A 16,292-nucleotide genomic window follows, 5' to 3' on the forward strand; every position below is an offset into this window, starting at 1 on the left:
GGATTTGCATAATATATTGAAAGAAACTATCAATATGCTGTAGGGATTCGTTTCCAGCATTCAGAAGAGTCAAATTGCGTAATTCTCTACGACATTAAACTCTAAAACATTTTTTGCAAAAAAAGGCTTCACATGATCTCGATTACTGTGAATTTCACACAGCGAAAGCGCACAAATCTAAGCAAACTATTCTTGATTTGCAGTAAACTGAGGATATTTCCCTACGATTTGCGAACAACAAATCCTAATAGTTCTTTAGAAAACTTTTAGAGCCATTAGAACGGCTGATATTGTGCAATGCTCTCCACCGTTGTTTTTTTCCCACTGCTAATGACTGGCAACTGTGACGTAATCGCTGTTGTCGAAAGCGTGCAGACGACACAAAACACATCTGCTCGCAGTGGTGATTGAATCCAAACTGATTGAATTTTTGTTAAGAGATTTCCTTTTATGTGATTTCGTTTGTAGCTTTTTCACTAATGGGCGGTCCTAACGGCTATAAAAATAGCCGCATACAGAATTTTATTGTCGATTATTTCATTTCGGATTTGCATAATTTATTGAAAGAAATTATCAATATGCTGTAGGGATTCGGTTCTAGCATTCACAAGGACCAAATTGAGGAACTCAATTTGGTCCGTCGCTGCTGGTTGATGATTCCACTCCCACGACGTCTGCTTCCATCGAACGCACGAAAAGAAATGATCGATTTTTGACCACGGTTCCCCTTTTATACGCATTCAGTTGAAGATATGTGCCTGACTACCTCAAAATCGTCGTCCTTGCGCGAAAAACCCAAGCGAAAGTAAGGTGTTTTCCGCGTTGTTTTCATATTTTAAGAAAACTTAATTTTTGAGTTGTTTGTGGTTATCGCACACTGTTCAAAATATTATCCTGAATTCCTGATCATATTTTTGATGAAATGGTGAAAGAATTATGTTGCTACCATTAATACAAGTCGAGATATTCACGATTAAGTTCTGCCCATTCTTCCATATGGCTAATTTTGAAAAGGCGCCCCATAGTAAAGTAAGTCGTATTCACGACAAAAAAGTGCCGCCGATACCAAAAAATGGCTTGATGAGTGTTATCCAGACTCTGCACCGGGCGAAGCAACAATTCGTAAGTGGTTTGCAAAATTTCGTACTGGTCATATGAGCACCGAAGACGATAAACGCAGTGGACGTCCAAAAGAGGCTGTTACCGATGAAAACGTGAAAAAAAATCCACAAAATGATTTTCAATGACCGTAAAGTGAAGTTGATCGAGATAGCTGACACCCTAAAGATATCAAAGGAACGTGTTGGACATATTATTCACGAATATTTGGATATGAGAAAGCTTTGTGTAAAATGGGTGCCGCGTGAGCTCGCAATCGATCAAAAACGACAACGAATTTATGATTCTGAGCAGTGTTTGGAGCTGTTATATCGAAATAAAACCGATTTTTTTCGTCGATATATAACAATGGACGAAACATGGCTCCATCACTTCACTCCGGAGTCCAATCGACAGTCAGCTGAGTGGACTGCACGCGATGAACCGAACCCAAAGCGTGGAAAGACTCAACAATCGGCCGGTAAGGTTATGGCGTCTGTATTTTGGGATTCGCATGGTATAATTTTCATCGACTACCTTGAAAAGGGAAAAACCATCAACAGTGACTATTATATAGCGTTATTAGAGCGTTTGAAGGACGAAATTTAAAAAAAACGGCCTCATTTGAAGAAGAAAAAAGTTTTGTTTCATCAAGACAATGCACCGTGTCACAAGTCGATGAAAACCATGCTGAAATAGGACGAATTGGGCTTCGAATTGCTCCCTCATCCACCGTATTCTCCAGATTTGGCCCCCAGTGACTTTTTCCTGTTCTCAGACCTCAAGAGAATGCTCGCTGGTAAAAAATTTAGAAGCAATGAAGAGGCAATCGCTGAAACTGAGGCCTATTTCGAGGCTAAGGACAAATCGTACTACAAAAATGGTATCGAGAAGTTGGAAGATCGCTATAATCGCTATAATCGCTGTATCGCCTCTGATGGCAATTATGTTGAATAATAAAAACGAGTTTTGGCAAAAAAAAAATTTATCCTGGGGTAGTGCAAAATGGGTGCCGCGTGAGCTCACAATCGATCAAAAACAACAACGAATTGATGATTCTGAGCAGTGTTTGGAGCTGTTATATCGAAATAAAACCGATTTTTTTCGTCGATATATAACAATGGACGAAACATGGCTCCATCACTTCACTCCGGAGTCCAATCGACAGTCAGCTGAGTGGACTGCACGCGATGAACCGAACCCAAAGCGTGGAAAGACTCAACAATCGGCCGGTAAGGTTATGGCGTCTGTATTTTGGGATTCGCATGGTATAATTTTCATCGACTACCTTGAAAAGGGAAAAACCATCAACAGTGACTATTATATAGCGTTATTAGAGCGTTTGAAGGACGAAATTTAAAAAAAACGGCCTCATTTGAAGAAGAAAAAAGTTTTGTTTCATCAAGACAATGCACCGTGTCACAAGTCGATGAAAACCATGCTGAAATAGGACGAATTGGGCTTCGAATTGCTCCCTCATCCACCGTATTCTCCAGATTTGGCCCCCAGTGACTTTTTCCTGTTCTCAGACCTCAAGAGAATGCTCGCTGGTAAAAAATTTAGAAGCAATGAAGAGGCAATCGCTGAAACTGAGGCCTATTTCGAGGCTAAGGACAAATCGTACTACAAAAATGGTATCGAGAAGTTGGAAGATCGCTATAATCGCTATAATCGCTGTATCGCCTCTGATGGCAATTATGTTGAATAATAAAAACGAGTTTTGGCAAAAAAAAAATGTGTGTTTCTATTAAACGATACGAACTTTTCTGCCGAACTGTTATCTGCTCTTCACGAATGTTGTAATTTCGTAGTAAAAAACTACAAGAATCAGCCCCATGGGGTTGTTCGATCCATTGATGTGGAACAAGGCAACCAAAATTTCTAATGATCTACAATCAAACAGTTCAATCAATCGTCACACTTTTGAATCCGAAATTTCACGAGAGTCTGCTTAGTCTGATCTTGTTTAGGAACCAACACCGAACATTGTTTGTCTCGATTTGTATTTGTTTTATAGACGACGAAAATAAATCAATATCCCAAATGTATGCAATTATATCTATGTACATACTTGTGATACGGATTTCTATATTTAAGCTTCTCTCTGCCAAGCTTGTATTCAAGTTTTGTATGCAAGCAGGTATTTTTATAGCGTTAAGTTTCTCTGCCATTCTGCGATTTCGGTTAAAGCGATAAGCTTTTTCTCATTATCAATCGAGTTCATCTTATATAAATTAGAAATTAATCTTAAGCACTCAAAATTTATCCTGGGGTAGTCAATTTCTCAGGCGAAGCGACATAACATGGAATTTCATCAGATCATATCAATTAAAGCTTCAAATCGTTTTATCCCACTTTTTGTCTTACTGACTAGCAACAACCTACCTCTAGCATGCTACGCGTAGGACTGAAACATTAGCTATAATTTCGCTTCTATTTACAGATTCGCGTGCTTTCAACAGCTTCGCTTTTGCATCGATTGACCAATCCGAGCGATGCTTTCCCTTTGATATATCGCTTACTCCTTCAAAACCGTGATTTGCACCCCTATATAGAAAATAAAGATGTGTTCCACATTAAAAATTCATCATTTGAAATATGTGTATTATCATCCCTACTGTTTCTTCGAAACATTCGCACTTTAGTTTTGAAACTGGCACTAAAGTGTGAAGAGCAACGCGAAGAAATTTTGCTTGCGCATCGCGAAAATCCGAGCCACTCACACGCCAAATCAATGTAAAAACCCTGTTTTAATTCTCCTGGTAGTGCAATGTATCGTCATCGTAATGGTGGCTGTGAATTTTTTACATTTTTCATCTTACAATTTCGGAATCGAAAGCCGAATTATTATGAAATTTAATGGCTTTAGCAAATTTCTGTGCTATTAAAGGGTGTTTTATTTCAGCTTTTAATCGCCTTTTACGGTCCGGGTATGGCAATATGATGAATAAATTGCAATCTCTTCCATATCGGTTTGAATTTCAAAAATTCATCATCGTGTAATTAACATACAGAATCGGAAGTCATAATTAGATAAAATCAATTAATTTTGTATGGGACTATAAGTTTTTTTTTATTTAAATTTTTGTTTCTGAAATTCGATTAGGCTTTTTTTGAGGAAACGGTTGAGCTTTGAGAAACGATTCGATACTGGAACAGGAATTCAAAAGTCGGTATGGCCGAAGTCAGATAAAATCACCTGAGTAGCTGTTTAGTTTACATTTGTTTCAAAATGTTTGAAAATCAGTGTAGACATCGTAGTACGAATTAAATTTTTGGGTGCCTTCCGATTCGAAAACTGAATACCACTAAAACTGAAATAAGTTTATTTGGTTATCGACTATCCAAATCTGTTAACCTGAAAAACCTGATTGATTTATGTGAAATAGACATTTTTATACTAATCACCCTGTATCCCCGAAACCGGAAGTTGGATCTGACTGAAAAACATGATGTTTTATAGAACTTTTCATTTGAATCTTAGATCGGCCATCTACGAGGAAAATGAGTTACACAATTTTAATTCCGTTTTACATATCATCCTGTAGCTCCGGAACCAGAGGTCGGAACCAAACATAATTCAGGAACCTTGTTTGGGAGTATACGACTTTTCATATGAATCTGATTTTGTATAAAACGGTTGAGTCGACTCCGAAAAAAAGGTAAAAAATTGAGTGAAATTATTTGTCACACACGCATTTGCTGATCTCGACGAACTGATTCGTGTGGTATATGGGTATTATGTTCTTCCAGCATTTATTGCTGTAAGTAGTTTAAAACACTACAATTATGGAATTGCTTTTAACTCGAAAATTCTGCCATCATCTGGTTTACATGTCATACTCGAACGATTTTGTTGCCAAAAACGAGCCGTGCTAAAATCGATCCGAGGCAAAGCGTCATGAAAAAGTATGCTGTACACAGTCTTTTTGGTACTTAGAAACAATTGTATGTAACAGTATAAAAAATCGTGCTTTACGTTGCTCCCAAGCATGCCAGACAACGCTCAAAACTTCTCCGGGCCTCGATAATATTTTCTAAAGTTCGAGCAAATTCTATACCTATTTTATATATGTATAAAAAAAGTAAAAACGAATTACGCAAAATGGCTTTTTGTAACAAAGTCTTCGTAGTGATAGTTGAAACGTTTTGTACATGACTCAGTAGGTGCAAAAGCACAACGAATCGAAACAAAATACTCTGAGCAGTGAAAGTTCGAATCTTTGAATTTGCATGATAAAAAATATCACAAAAATTTAAAGAAAGTAATCATCGAAATTGTTTTCTGAATAATTCAATTTATGATTTACCTAACTAAGCTAAGTAAGGGCATTATGAGTCGAGCAGCCATCTTATAAAATCATGAAACCCGATTCATATGTTCCATCCGGTGTACGTCACCGATACGGACTCACAAAGAAACATCAACAATAGCCATATATGCAAATCTTTTACAGACACTCAAACACAACTCAGACGTTTTGACAACTGGCACGTGTGAAATCACTCTCGACGAGGAAAGAAAGACTTGGCTAATCTCGACGGAATGTGTATCCTTTTCACACAAAAGCAAACGTTTAATCTCCAGAACGGAACACGCCAAAAACACTAACTTTACCGAGCTGAAGAAAATTACGGATTCATGGGTTTCGAAAATTTCCGCCAGCGCGCACAAATGACAACCATGTTTCACTCACCTGACAGATCCGGGCTTTGGGCGACTGGTAACACCTGTAAAGTTGAAATAAAAAATCGTATAATCACCGTAAAGAACCCACTTGACAATGCCGCACACGTACCCACATTCCGAGCTCCCACCGCCTCGGCACTTCGTTCGTTTGTCAACAAATGTTCAGCCGACGACGACCCTCGTGACCGGGAGTAAGATAACAGAAAAAGTCAGTAAAATAAATCCAGTGCTTCTGTGTGGAACCGGATGGAGTCAGTCAAGCTCTCTCCCGTTCTCCCATCCGCTTTCGTTAGCATCTCAAGAGGAACGCAACGATGGCACCCGAAGAAAATTCGAGCAATTTATCAAACTACCTTAAGCATTTCATTAAGGTTAAATCAGCCGACTCTGATGCCCCGGGCTGCTGCGATTTGCCGGCTAGTATTCAAATCCATTTCAGTTGAAATTTTGAAATGCCACCCGCGAGATGGTCGTCCACGGCAATCAAGCAAACTGTCGCGGACGGGCGCGTAGGTGGTAATGTCAGACTTTTCCATAATTTTATCATTGTTTCGGCACCCACACCACCCAAACGTCGTTATTATCTTTAATGAAAAATGTTTTAATGCCGCCAGTACTGCCGTTGTGGTGGGCGTTTTATGTGTACTACAAATGGTTTCGAGGGGTAGGATCAGTTGAAACTCTCAATTTGGCTTGTTGGGGGTTTAGAATAGCTCCACTCGACGGTATTACGGTTCCGGAAGCGAAATCATCCGCTCAGGCTTTCGGAACAAAAACTGACAAAGTGTTTGCGCACGTATTGAAATGCCAACAAACGGAACGCCAATCAAAGGGAAGAAAGGAAACAAATGGAAGCAAATTTGAAATTTATTAAAACGGGAGTAATATTAAGAAAATTCAGTCGGCAAACAGAAATGATGGCAGGCCGAAATGTTGCTATGGATTGGCAATCGCTCCAACCGTTGCAAAATGAAATTCAGGCTCCCAAGATTGGTAAGTAGCTGGCCAATTTTAATAAGTTGTATTCAGGAGATTTTTAGGAATTTACAGTCTTTTGAATGAGTTTTTTACCTTTCTCATAAAGAAAGGTTATACAAGCACTGTAAAAATCGAGTTAAACAAGCACTGTAACCTGGAGAACCGAGAGTCATATAGAATTCGATTCAGTTCTTCGAGATCCTCCAAAGTGTATGCATTAATATAAGTAACGCGAATATGCCTCGTAGTCCCATAGCTCGCTATTTTATGTTATCCGGATTTCTTAGATGTTATTAGAGACCATTTTCTATAAATTAAAATTCAAATGAAAAGTCTCACTGTCTCACAGCCTACCACTGAAGTTTATTCAGATATGATTTTTGGCACCGGAATAACTGAGGATTTGTTCAAAAAAATTAAAATTAGTCAATTTGATTTTCTCATTGAACGCTAGATAGATTTCAGACAGTTTTTATAGTCACAAAACTTACTATCAAATTTTGTCCACAATCGGTGGCCGGTTCCAAAGTAACGGAATAAAATGTGCCATGTAGCTAAAAACTAAGTGCACATGAATTTCTCTTTCCAGGAGATCACTGTACCAGCTTTCATAAACCTAAATTCAAATGAAAAATCTCACAATTTCATACCCAGCAAGAAAGTTTTATGTGGATCCGATATCTTGTTCCAGAATAGCGGAGTAAAATGTACGTTTGAATATTTCAAAAACCCATAGTCTTAAACTGTTCCCAGATCAGACTTTCGGTTCCGAAGCTACAATGTAAAATCTGTGAAAAAAGGCGGGTGGGTAATGTCAGAGACATAACTGGATGTCGTGAATACGAAAAAAACTGCCGTGCTTCCTTCACATTTTCGAATGCCAGTTTTTTGATCGATTGTGTGAATTGTGCAAGCTTTCCTTTTTTTTAATTATAATAATGATAATAATAATAATGATAATAATAATAATGATAATAATAATAATAATAATTTATTTATAGCAGGGAAATAAAATACGGGCACATGGTTTTCGCACGGACTTTATTTCTTTCCGTGTGTACGAGATCGAGTTTATCTGTACAATGAATCCCTCTGACTCAGAGCTACCAGATAAAAATTTCAAATATCTGCAGACAGGGTTTCAAAAGTCTGTAAATGTGAAAAAAAAATCTGCGGTCATCAATTTCTTTATTAAGTATGACACGCAAAACATACCTAGCGAGCAAAAATAAAGGTCGCGGCAATTTCGAAAGTCTGTAAATTTGGACGAAAGTCTGCGAAAAACTCGATTTTCAAAAGTCTGCAAAAGTCTGCACAACAAAAAATGTCCGCAGCACTATAGCCGAAATCAGCAGATTTACAGACAAATCTGCAGATCTGGCATCTCTGCTCTGACTTCCACGTAGACACCACTTCCTGGGTACAGTGTTGCTAGGAAGAGCAGTTTTTCATACACGCTGATTGCAAACAGGTAACATAGCGGTACATCCTACACGCTAATCCTAACTTCATAAGTTTGGTATTAAATATGATATACTTTACATCGGAACTATACATTATACTACACATTATTTTTACTTCATAATTAGTATTCAAAGTTCTGTCACGAATTCAAAATATTGGAAAATCAACAATGATAATAACAATAATATCTTAAGATTGTTAGTATTATTACCATTTCATTATTATTATAACTTTCTTGAGAAACAAATAACATCAGAAGTATGTTCAAGATAAGTAAACAAACTGTTATAATCAATAACTATATTAAAAAGTATGACATATAGCATAAACAAATTTAGCACAAACATGTCGGCTTACAATCAAAACCGGATTCTGAATCCCGCTCTCTCCAAACACTTTTTAAACAAATGTGGATTTTCAGCCGTTTTCAGGAAATTCTTTCCTTTCGCAACATTTGATTCTGTATTTTTCAGAAGATACAAAATACACATTCATCTGTACATATGGCAACCCTGTTTCGCACGGCATATTTCCAAACGACACCCACACTAGTATAAAGATGTGTTCTACGTCAATACTTTTATTTTCGCATATGAAATAGAGAAAATTCAATTAATTCTTAATGATGATCTAAAGCACTGAAATGTGCTTTGAATTGTCACGACCCAGCGTGAAGTCTTAGATGTTGCTCCCACTAAACTAACTCAGCAGCAATCCTACTTATTACTACTAATGACTTCAGCTGACAGACTTCTGGTGTAGTAACGCTGTATGCTCAGCCCGATGTTAATCTCATGTGTGTCTTGCTTCTATAACCGTTGCTCACAAAATGATAGAAAAAGTGAAATATTCAGCTTACATATCGCTGGAGCGGCATATATTTTGTTCTCTTCCTAAGATTGCGTTCTGATTGGCTGGTGCTGAAATGGGTCAAATTAGACAGGTTTTTCAATAGTGTACTATTGAAAAACTTCAATATTGTTGCAATACACGTTCAAATTGAAAAAATTCGATTCTATTGGTAGTTAGATTATATAAATCCTTCCACAGATCACTTGAACTTTCAAAATACGAGAAAGGCATACGCGCGTCATGTGTTTTCCGCTTTGAGACTCGTTGATACCAAACATTACAGAAAAGTTTAATTTTGAATTATTAATGATTATGTCGCACAACTGAAAATGTTATCATAAATTGATGACCGTATTTCCGATGGCATGTAGCAAAAATTATGCTGACACGTTAGATACAACAAGAGATATTCACGAATGAAAACTTATCACTCTCTCAGAGAGTAAATTTTGAAAAGGCGCCTGATAGTAAAGTAAGTCGTATTCACGACAAAACGGAAAAAGTGCACACAATATTCTCAGTAGCCATTAGAACACTTTTCGCATTCCAAGATTCAAATGAAAGGTTTTCCAGTTCCAAAGCCTGCTATTTTATTTTATTCAGATACGACTCCCGATTCCAGAATAACGGGATAAAATGTGCTAAACATTGAAAAGAACTGGACGGAATAGATTTTCTTAGAGACCTTTAGAACGATTTCCATAAAAAAGCAAAGTCCTGGCATTACATTCCTTTTGTGAAATTTGGCTTTCCTGTTTCCACAGACTAAGTAAGAATCCTTCCATGTTGGGATTCGAACATACAACAACTGGCTTGTAAAGACCAGCACCCTATGCATTGAGCCACCAACCCGGGAACTAACGAATTCCATACACATACATTCAATTAAAAGATTTAAATTTTATCCAAAATCAGCTTTCTGTTCCGGAGTAACGAACTAAATCATACAACCACGATGAAAATCGATTTCGCTACCAAAACCCGGAGGATCGAGTGTCACAAAGCATTCGATTCAGTTCGTTGAAATTTGCAAATGTGCGTGTTTGTATGTATGTATGTATATATGTATTTGTGTATGTAACGTCAATGTGCATTCGATTCTCTCAGAGATGACGGGACTTTCATAAACTTTATTTAAATTAATGGTCTCATTATCTCATTATCATCATTTGTCTTTTGATCCCAGAGTAACGAGAATGTGAAAAAAATATACGTTCACTTGATTTTTCATCATTGAATTTGTTCAGACCTGCTATTAAATTTTGTCCAGACTTGATTTTTAGTTCTGAAGTAACGAAAAAAAACATGTAATTAAGTTCAAAAGAGTGCACATGAACTTCTCATTCTCAAAAACCGCTGAACCAATTTTCCTAAACATAAATTCAAATGTAAGATCTCATAATCCCATAGCCTACTATGAAATTTCATCGGGATCCGACTTCCGGTTCCTGATTAACGATATTGTGCATAAAGTTTATGTTCTTAAAACGGATTATTAAAAGCTTCGATTCATATGAAAGGTCACGTAGTCCCACAGTCCAGTATTGAATTATGCCCGGACCTGACTTCCCATCCCACTGGAAAACCGCTGGAACAATTTTCGCAAGCCAAGAATCGAATGAAAGCTCCATTGAATTTTATCCGGATCCGACTTCAAGCTCGGAGAAAGTAAAATGTGCCAAAGAATTAAAAAACTTCTCGACTTTCACAGAAACCGCTGGTTCGATTTCTGAAAACTACAGAAGGCGAGTTAGAATTTAAGTGCAGTCGATTTTCTCATAAAGCATCTTGCATACAAACCTGTAATTGCCTCGTTTGCCCGGTCTACTCAAATCTAGGTATCTTTGCTTTAGTTAGGTCCGAACGAGCGGTAGCGAGGTCTACAGAAAATGAACCAAAACGATGTGGCGTAGCCGCATTAAATATTTTTTCATTTTCACTTAATAAACGGAAATACCACCTACATTTGCCTGGTAGATACACCTATGCAATTGCTTTGATGCTTAGTAGCTGATAGTCAACAAGTTTTCTTGGGAACTCCGTTCTGAGGTTCACGAATCAATCTTTATTCAAGAAGTACAATTGTGGGTCAACAAAACGGGCGTTAACGCTATCATCTTTCATTTGTCTTTATTTCAAATCGATTCTAATTACTATTTTAAGGCGATTGCAGGATTCGGCGAAATGATTTTCGACGAAATGGTTTTCGGCGAAATGGCATTCGGCGAAACGGCTTTCGGCGAAATGACCCTGATCCATTTTATAGCCTCAGAGCATACTATTAAATTTAATCCAAACTCAGTTCCCGGATTCTGGAGTGACGGAGTAAAGCATGCCATTAAGTGTAAAAAAGTGCACATGAATTTCCCGCTCTAAGAAATCGCTTTCATAAGCTTAAATTCAAATGAGAGATCTTAAAGTCCAAAGCATGCTACAAAATTTTACCTGGATCCGACTTCCGGTCTCAGAATAACGGGTTAAAATGTTCCGTTTGGTTCTCCCAAAAAACGCTGGACCGATTTTCGGAAGCATTGAATGATATAAAACGCTGTCAGGGTTTAATAGCCTACTATTGAGTTATGTTTTAATTCGACTTCCGGTTCCTGAGTAACGAGTTAGAACGTGTAAAAAATTAGAAATAAGGAGCATTTTTCCTTTAGAACTTTATCCATAAATGATTTTCGACTACGAATCAACGAGGTAAAATAGGCAAAAGAAAAAAATAGTGTGCTCGATTTTTTCAAACACCACTGAACTGATTTTGGAAAACTTTGATAGAAATATTAGGTATTATGGTCATGTAGCTATGATTTTTATACGGATCAGAATTACGGTACCAGAGTCAAGAGATATAAAATTATGTTGAGTTCATTCGACTGTTTAGAAATCACTGGAACAGTGTAATCAGATTAGACACAGATCCGACTTCCGGTTCCGGATTAGGAGAGCGAAATGTTCCAAATTAGAAAAACAGAACACTCGATTTTTTTTCTGAAACAACTAGAACTGTTTTCACTAACTAAGATTTAACTCAGAATCGACTTTCGATTCCGAATTAACATCCTGAACTGTGCAAAAGAACGAAAAACTCGATTTTCTCAGACTCCCATGACCCGATTTTTTGTAAACTTTCATTAAAACGTAACATCAAATAGCTTGCTATGAAACTCTATTCGGACTCAACTTCCGACTCCAAAGTAACGAGTTATAAAAAATAGAAAAAGTGCATTGGATTTTTTTCGGAAACCGCTGTAATAAATTCAAATGAACTGTTTTAAGGTATCTGTAATCGGATTGAATACAGATCCAATCTCCGATTCCTGATTAACAGAGCAAAATGAGCAAAATAATCTAAAACAGAACACTCAATATTTTCGTTGACAACTGAAACAGCTTTCACTTACTAAGATTGAAATGAAAGGTTTTGTGATCCCCTAGTTTCGGATTAAAAGAGTAAAATGTGCAAAACCAAATGAAAAACAGAGCACTCGATTTGCTCAGACACCGTAGAACCGACATTTGCAAATTTTAGTTAACATAAAAGGTCATATATTCCCTTCTTAAGAATGTTATCTAGATATGATTTCTGAATTCGGATTGATGTCAAATGTGCAAAATCATAAAAAAGTAGTAGTAGTCGATTTTCTCAGACACCGCTGAACTGATTTTTGTAAAATATAATAGAAATAAAAGGTCTTTTGGTCACATAACCCGATATGATTTTTATCCGGATCAGAATTCTGGTTCCAGAATAACGAGATATTGACTAGAAATAAATTTATTTTCTCGGAAACCATACTAAGATTCAAACGGTTTCCAGGTCTCGTAGTTTACAATCGGATTAGATGCAGATCCGAACTTTCATTAAAACGTAAGGTCTTAGGACAAATAGCCTGCTATAAAATTCTATTCGTAAGGATATTCTCTCGTTTCTTACCCAATGTAGTAAGGAGCTATTGTCAGAATAGTTCATCGTTCTTCCTGGAGTGAATGAATCCTTTCTGTGTTCACCCTGAATAGGGTTTAGCAGATTGTTTGGCATCCTTTAGGGGGTACCGAATTTACTTCTGCTCGTACATACTGCGAATCGTTCTGCATTCTTCCGGGTGTGCAGAATGGTGTCGCTTTTGTAAGATCTCTAAATCCTCTCGGAGGTTGGAGGTTTTATTAACAGCAGACTGTTCGGGACCTCGTAGAGGTTCAGAATTTACTTCTGCTTCCACTAAATGTGGTCCCTAGCAGATTGTTCAGCATCCCTTAGGGGTGCAGAATTTACTTCTGCTTTTATGTGTTTTTGTGTTGTTAATTTTTCCCATCCTCCTAGTCCAACACTTACCATTTCCTTTCAATCCTTCCATCTTATATATCGGGAAAATGATGCTAAAAATAAATTGATGGCAAGGCACAAATCTCCAAATATCAAGGGTAACGTGCCATTTGAGCCAATTTGTTCTGATTCCTGATTCCTGAAGATTCAAACGGTTTCAAGGTCTCGAAGTCTACAATCGGATTAGATGCAGTTCCGAACTTTCATTAAAATGTAAGGTCTTAGGACAAATAGCCTGCTATAAAATTCTATTTGTAACGAGAAAAAGTGCGTTCGATTTTCTCGGAAACCGCTAGAGCAGGTTTCACAAACTAAGATTCAAATCAAAGTTCTTATGGTACCATAAACTGCATTCGGATTTAATTAAGATTGTGCAAAACCATTAGAAGGAAGATTTTCGATTTTTCTCGATTTTCTCGGTCAACTCTGAACCGTTTTTTGTTAGGATTGATTAAAATGAAAGGTCTTATGCCTGCTATGAAATTCTATTCGGATTCGAATTCTAGTTCCGGATTACCAGAGTAAAATTTGTAATAAAATGGAAAGCATTACAATCGATTTGCTCGGCTTCCACTTGAAGAAATTCAGTAAACTTCGATTCAAAAGAAAGGTCATATAGTCTCTTCTTACGAATTTTATCCAGTTCCGACTTCAGGCTCCATATTGACAGGATAAAATATGCATAAGAATGAATAAAAGTATACTTGTTTTTCTCGAACACCGCAGGATTCATTTGCGCTAAATTTGATTAGAAGCAAAGTTATAACGATTTTGTGAAAATTTTATTCAGACTCGCTGGAACAATTTTGACATACGAAAATAAAATAAATGGTCTGCTACCGAAATATTTCCAGATCCAACTTCCGGTTTCGGATTGAAGGGATCAAATGTGCAATTAAATGAAAAAAAGAGTACTCAATTTTTCTCACACACCGCCAAACCGATTTGAGCAAAATTTGATTCAAATGTAAGGTTTTATGATCACATAGCCTACTGTGCAATTCCATCCAGATCCGACTTCCGATAGAAGGTAGAGAATGTGAAGCAATTCAAATCGTCATATGAAGTAACGATGCAAAGACCTTGCAAAATGCACGAAACTTTGTTAAAAATTGTTCCCGGACTGCGCTTCTCAAACAACCGAAAATAGTAGTCAAAAACGTAAAAATAACGAAGCTTACTTCGCTTTCTCAGGCTAAGTCAAACGGATTTTAACAAATTTATACTCGCATGAAAGGTCCTACGACATCTTAGGATACTATGAAATTTTAGCCGGAACTGACATCCGGTTCTGGTATTATGGGATGAGAGTGTTCAACATTTCAAATTTTAATTTAAAATGACGCGATACAAAATTCGCAAAAAATCGTTTAAAAACTTCTCACCGGAAACCGGATAAATTTATCAACAAAAATTGTAGATTTATTTCCATCCATTTCCCATGTTAGCGATAATGAGAAAGGCATCATCACTCTACTAGGTACATTAAAACAGGTATTTAATTATGCTATTCAATCTCTTCAGTTCACTTGCTAGCAAGAGTCAAATTAACTAAAATAGTTATATGCAATGTTGACATTTGAAACATGAATTCCGAGCTATGAATAATTATAATCAAAATCATTTTTTTCTTCTCGCTTACAATCAAACTGACCTCACTTTCACTAAGCAGCGAGGTGATGCTACACTGATTCATCCTAGCAAGAAACGATATTCTTTCTTTCTCAATACTCACTCGAAAATAATTCGTACTATGCTGATTACAAAGAAAAATTTCCTCACTCATTGAAAGCTTTATGGTCGAGTTTTCTGTATATTAGATTAAAAATTTATTTTAAAATAAACTTCAAGATTGATTTATGCATGTTGTGGATTGTCCACTTTGATATAAATACTTATTGATTTGTTTAGAATGAGGGGCTGGGGTCCATTAGGAGATTGATAGTACCTATTAGCTCTCTCCGGACTGTACCAGCCTAGATGCCGTGTGGAATCCGGCGGAAAAAATGAACCAAGAATAGATCCACTGGGTTCCTGCTTCCATGTCGTAAAAGGCGACAATTGCAGGAGTTTCTTTTTCCTTTCAGTTATCAGATATTTTCAATGTTTTACTTCTGATTACTCTATTTTACTAAATCATCTCTTTATTCAACCTATCAATTTCCGTCTAGCTTCGGAGAAAAGTTTTATTAGGAATGATTTCTTCTTCCATGTTATTGATTGTCTTTCAGGATTATAAAATGAATGATAAAAATCAACCATTGCGCAAATCCGTTTATATTACAAAGTTAATAACAGAGATAACATATATCGGTATATTGAATACATAGTAAAAAACACTTGATATTAATATTTCAAACAGTAGATTAATATTTTTCTCGGTAGCCGGCTGCCTTGATCAACTAATATAACCAATAAATAATTTTAATAAATAATTAAAATTATAAAGCGGAAATAATAAAGAATCAAGACGCGTGTGAAATCTGTTGACCTTTGTTTGGTGATTTAAAATGATTTTATAATAACTGTTTAGAATATTTCAATGCAATGAATCAACTTTTTTGTTTAAATCCTATTCGCTCGTTTATTTTGTATCACGTAGTTTCATTTATAAAAACGTGCTTAATCCACCTAGCAGTGAGATGATACCTTTTTTATCAATCCGCATGTGTTCTTTTTTGCATGACTAAAACAAACGCGAAAGGTAGATGCATAAACGAGTGACTGCACAAAGTAACACATAAAACCATAATACTTTAAAACATTCTTGGTAGCCGGCTACCCAGAGCAATAAACACATGATAACATTATTAAAACATTTACTAACAAAGTATCCTCTCCTGTGATGCATGTGGGAATGCAGAGGATTCCTCGGTTCTTAGT

The sequence above is a fragment of the Malaya genurostris genome, chromosome 2, assembly GCF_030247185.1.
Source record: "Malaya genurostris strain Urasoe2022 chromosome 2, Malgen_1.1, whole genome shotgun sequence".
Taxonomy (NCBI): Eukaryota; Metazoa; Arthropoda; class Insecta; order Diptera; family Culicidae; genus Malaya; species Malaya genurostris.